We start from the raw sequence: 6,118 nt of genomic DNA, 5'->3' as shown, positions 1-6,118 counted from the left end.
TCAGAAAGAGAAGGATGGAAGAACGTCTTCCAGTTCAGATCGTTTTTTTGGACACAGTTCTGTTTTCTTCAGAAATAGTTGCTGATGCCAAATCTCCATTGAGAATATTTCTAGAACAGTGAACAGGTCTATCTGGGTCTTCAGGGGGAATATCATTGTTATCTGTATCTGAGTAGGTTCTTCTGCCCCATTGGGAGATTCTGTGAAGTGAAGGTCCTGGTTCTTTTACAGTGTCACTACTCCTATCTGAGCTGTAAGAACCAAGGTGACTGATGGAACGGTTCATCACTAGAACAGGTGAAGGTGATACGGGAGACACTAAAGTATCTGGATGAGGCAATTGAAACATCTCTGGTTTAAACTTGGCATTTTCTATCTTCACACATTCTGATGAATGCGTTACATGTGGCACTAAGCAGAGATGAAGCTTCGTTCATATTCTCTATACTGGGGGATGAATGTCATCATGATGGAGGAATTCTTGTATGGTATGAACTTGCTGCGTTAGGAGGTCACAGTAGAGGCGAAGTTCAGACATTTTGGTTTTCAGTGATTCATTGGTTTCACTTACTTCTTTATCCTTTTTCGCTCGAGTGTCCTTCAAACAAGCTTTCGCACTGCCCAGAGCAACTAGCCACCTCTGCCTCTCAGCGGCATTCACAGGTTCCAAGTAGAAGTGCTGCTCCCCTGGAATGAATAATCCCATGCGTGTATGGTCAGCCGGGTGGACTTTAATTTCATAGACTGCCATCTTTATGCTTCCTTTGCTCCCTTTGCACACATCATCCTGTGAGTTATAATAGGATAAAATCCCATTGTCTAAAACAAGCCAGCGAGGCTGCCAACCTGTGAGGTAACTGGTCCACCTGTACCGAACCCCCTGCATCCTTCAGGCCCGCGCGCCTCGCATCCTCGACGGGGCACCCGGCTCGGCCTTCTCCCCCGCTCTGGGGCCTGCGGCGGTGGCTGGGCAGCAGCGGGGCGCCGGCCTCAGGATGCCCCGCCGGGGGAGCAGGCGGTCAGTAAATGAAATGTTAAAAAAAAAAAACAAAAAACCGAAATCATATGATTATATCAATAGATGCTGCAAAAGCTTTTTTATTTTTTTTGCAAGGCAATGGGGCTAAGTGGTTTGCCCAAGGCCACACAGCTAACGGATTATTAAGTGTCTGAGGTCGGATTTGAACTCAGGTACTCCTGACTCCAGGGCTGATGCTCTATCCACTGCACCACCTAGCGCCTCTGAAAAAGCTTTTGCCAAAAAATAGCACGCACTCCTACTAAAAGCACTAGAGAGTGTAGGAATAAATGGATTGTTCCTTAGAACAATAAGCAGTATCTATCTGAAACCATCAAAAAGCATTATATGCAATGGGGATAGGCTAGAGGCATTCCCAATAAGATCAGGGGCGAAACAAGGATGCCCGTGATCATCACTACTATTCAATATGGTAGTAGAAAAGTTAGCTTCAGCAATAAGAGAGCAAAAAGAAATCAAAGGAAATAGATTTGGGAAGTAAGACACAAAACTCTCACTCTTGCAGGCCACATGATGGTCTACCTTGAGAATCCTCCCAAAACATCATCTAAAAATCTACTAGAAATAATTTTGAATTTTAGCAAACTTTCATAAATCCTCAACATATCTATAAATGACTACCAAGATACAACACAAAGGGCTAGAAAGAGAAATCCCACCTCAGAGTGACAGCTTGCTGGTGCAGCGGATACAGCACCAGCCCTGGAGTCAGGAGTACCTGAGTTCAAATCCGACCTCAGACACTTAATAATTAACAAGCTGCGTGGCCTTGGGCAAGCCACTCAACCTTATTGCCTAGCAAAAACACTAAAAAAAAGGAACCTCAGACAATATAACATACCTGGGAGTCTAACTGCCAAGGGAGACTCAAAAACTTTTTGAAAGCAATTACAAAACACTTCTGATACATGTAAAATAAGATTTAAATAACTAGCAAACATCAATTGCTCATTGATAGGTCGAGCTAATAAAATGACAATTCTACCAAAACTAAACTACATATTTAGTGCCCTACCAATAAAAATTCCAAAAAGTTACTTTAATGACTCAGAACAAGTTGTAAGTAAATTCATATGGTGAAATACAAAGTCTATAATTTCCAGGAATTCAAAAAAAAAGTGCAAAAGATATGGCCAGCTAGGTGGTGCAGTGGATAAAGCACCGGCCTTGGAGTCAGGTGTACCTGGGTTCAAATCCTGTCTCAGACACTTAATAATTACCTAGTGGTGTGGCCTTGGGCAAGCCACTTAACCCCAGTTGCCTTGTAAAAAAAGTGCAAAAGAAGGTGGCTTGGCCTTACCAGACCTAAATTATATTATAAAGCATCAGTCATCAAAACTGTCTGGTGTTGGCTAAGAAATAGAGTGGAGGACCAGTGGCATAGACTAGGTGTAATAGAAGGAATGATTATAATAATCTGCTGTTTGATAAACCTAAAAAGTCCAACTATTGGGATAAAATCTCCCTCTTTGAAAAAAAAAACTTGGGAAAAATGGAAGTTAGTATGGAAGAAACTTAGATTACACCAACACCTCACATACTATACCCAGATACCATGCAAATGGATACAGGATTTAGACACACAAAAAAAAATTATCAGCAAACTAGAAGAATAAGGAGTAATTTACCTGTCAGATCTGTGGAAAGGGAAGCAGTTTGTGACCAAGGAAGAAATGAAGAACATCATTAAAACAAAATAGATAACTTTCATTACATTAAATTAAAAAGCTTTTGCACAGAGAAAACCACTGTAACCAAGATCAAAAGAAATGGACTAAATCAAGAAACAGTTTTTACAACTAATATTTATGACAAAGGACTCATTTCTAAAATATACAGAAAACTGAGTCAAAAGTTCAAAAAAAAAAAAAAACTAAGCCATTCTCCAATTGACAAATGATCAAAAGATGTGCAAAGGAAATATCCAGATGAGGAAATCAAAGTGATCCATAGTTATATGAAAAATTGCTCTAAATTATTACTTATTAGAGAAAGGCAAATTAAAATATCTTTGAGGTGCCACCTCATACCTCTCAGACTGACCAACATGATCAGAAAGGACAATGATCATTGTTGGAAGGGATGTAGGAAATCTGGGGCACTGAGACATTGTTGGTGGAGCTGTGAACTCATCCAACCTTTCTAGAGAGTTTTTGGGATTATGGCCAAAGGGGAACAAAAATGTGCATATCCTTTGATCCAGCAATAACTCTACTGGATGTATACCCTGATGAGATTATGAAAAACTATAAAAACATCACCTGTACAAAAATATTAATAGCACCCCTATTAAGTACATGTCCTTCAATTGGTGAAGGGCTTAACAGAATGTGGTATATGTATGTGATGGAACACTAATGTTCTTTTAGAAACCAAGAGGGATGGGAATTCAGGGAAGCCTGGATGGATTTGCATGAACTGATGCTGAGTGAGATGAACAGAATCAGAAAAACAATGCACACCCTAAAAGCAATATAAGGATGATGATCAACCTTGATGGACTTGCTCATTCCATCACTGCAACAATCAGAGAAAATTTTGGGCTATCTGTGATGGAGAATACCATCTGTATCCAGACAAAGAATTGTGAACTTTGAACAAGGACCAAATGCTACTAACTTTAATTTTAAAAAAAGTTATCTTATGTAATTTTGCTATCTCTTATACTTTTTTTTCTTCCTTAAGCATATGATTTCTCTCTCATCACATTCAACTTAGATCAATGTATACCACTGAAACAGACTGCCTACTGGGGTGGGGTGGGGGGAGGGAAGCAAGATTAAGGGAAAAATTGTAAAACTCAAAATAAATAAAATCTTTCTAAAGAAAAATAAAAATATATAAATAAGGGAACCACATATTCCAAAAAAAAGTATAGGCAATGAAGAAATTTCAATAATAAATCATGATACACCTTTAGTGGTAAAGCATCAAAATTCTTAGAAGTTAAGTTAAATGAGTTGTAGAAAGACAGAAACATTGATTAGAGCCTCAGCCTTCCTCTCTCAGAATAAGATAAATCTAAACACAAAATAAACAAGAGGAAGTTAGAAGGTGAATAGAATTTTAGAAAAGTTAAATGTGATAAAACTCTAGAGAAAAAGGAATGAGGAGTAGAAAGAAATATACCTTTTATCCCCAGAAGTGCATGACACCTACGCAAAAATAGATATTTATCATGACATAAATACCTCACAAACAAATATAGAAATATTTAATGCATTATTTTCAGATCAATATAAAATAAAAATCATATACAATAAAGGGCCATGGAAATTAATTAGAAAATTAGTTGGAATCTAAATAAATTATTCTTTAGATCAGAAAGCAAATCATTGGAAAAATCAATATTTTCTTCCCAAAAAATGAGAACAATTAAACAACATATTAAAGCTTGTTGGACGCAACCAAAGCCATTCTTAAGGGATATTTTATATTTCTAAATTCCTTATATGAATAAAATAGAGAAAGAGGAGATCAATGAACTGGCAAGCAACTAAAAACACTAAAAAAAGGTATTAAAATCTCTAATTAAATGCACAATTAGAAATTATGAAAAATAAAGGAGAGATAAATAAAATTGAAAGTTAGGAAACTTTTGGACTAATAAGACTAAGAATTAGTTTTATGAATAAAATGCTGACAAAACATAACACAATGATTAATTTGATTAGAAAAGAATAAATAAAACCAAATTACCAGTGTCAAAAATGAAATGGGTAAATTCACCTTCAGTGATGAGGACATTCACGTAATGATTAGAGACTTGTTACCCAACTCTATGCCAAAAAATCTGATAATCATTTTGAATTGGATGAACATTTACAAATAATATAAATTGTCCAAATTAACAGAAAAGTAAATAAAATACTTAACCAAATTTCAGAAAAAAATTGAGCAACCCATCTATAAACTGCCTAAGAAAATATCTCCAACATCTGATGAATTCATAAGTGAATTTTGCCAAATGTTTAAATAAAAATTAATTCCAATATCATATAAATATTAAAAAAGAGGTGTTCTACAAAGTGCTTTCGTAATGCCCATATTATGCTGATGCCTAAATCAGAAAGAGGAAAAGTAGAAAGAAAATATAGATTAAATTCTCTAATGAATATAGATGCCTGAATTTTAAATAAAATGTTAACAAAGTGATTATTACAGGTGTTCATTAATATAATACATTATTAAAAGAATTAAATAGGAGAAGAAAATAGGATTTGAAAACTAAATAAATCTTGCTCTTGACATGTTTTTTTTTATTTTTATCTTTTAGGTTTTTGCATGTCAAATGGGGTTAAGTGGCTTGCCCAAGGCCACACAGCTAGGTAATTAGTAAGTGTCTGAGACCAGATTTGAACCCAGGTACTCCTGACTCCAAAGCTGGTGCTTTATCCACTACGCCACCTAGCTGCCCCGCTCTTAACATATTTGACCAAAAGAAGGAAAACATGCCAATTGAGTTTAAAAATTTATCCTTCTTTTGAGGGAAATGGTGTGGGGAGATGTAAAGGAAGGGGAAAGAAGGAGCTTACAAAAGAAAGGGGGAAGTAAAAATAAAGGTAAAGTTAATGTTATAGTAAAAGTTAAAAATAAGTAAAAGGAGAAAGGGAGGAGGAAAGGGAAGAAGGCTATTAGATTGAAACTGATTGAGAGAGACAGTAGTCATAAGCAAAACATTGTGGGAAGAAATTAGTGGAAAGGAGAGAGAAAAGAACAAATAGAGGGATGATAAGATGGAGGGAAATACAGTGTTAGTAATTATAACTGTAAACTTTAATGGAATGAATTCTCCAATAAATGGAAGTGGATAGCAGATTGGATTAAAATCCAAAATCCCACAATACATTCTTTTTAGAAGTCCATTTAAAGCAGAAAGACAGACCTAGTGTAAAGATAAAAGACCTTAGCAAAATACATTAAACTTCAGCTGAAGTAAAAAAGAAGGAATAGCAATTCTGATCTCAGACAAAGCAAAAACAAAAATATAAATAATTAAAAGATATCAGGAAGTAAATTATTTGATACTAAAAGATACTATAGGTAAGAAATTAGTATCAAAATTAAACTTCTATACAC

The 6,118-nt window shown here is 35.8% G+C and overlaps 1 pseudogene; it reads right to left on the bottom strand.

Moving 5' to 3' along the window:
* LOC141519652 (pleckstrin homology domain-containing family A member 3 pseudogene) lies at positions 1-886 on the bottom strand (annotated as a pseudogene).
* Between the last annotated feature and the right edge of the window lie 5,232 nt (positions 887-6,118).

This window comes from Macrotis lagotis, chromosome 3 (assembly GCF_037893015.1).
Source record: "Macrotis lagotis isolate mMagLag1 chromosome 3, bilby.v1.9.chrom.fasta, whole genome shotgun sequence".
Classification (NCBI taxonomy): Eukaryota; Metazoa; Chordata; class Mammalia; order Peramelemorphia; family Peramelidae; genus Macrotis; species Macrotis lagotis.
This window is presented reverse-complemented; position numbering and strand designations above follow the sequence as displayed.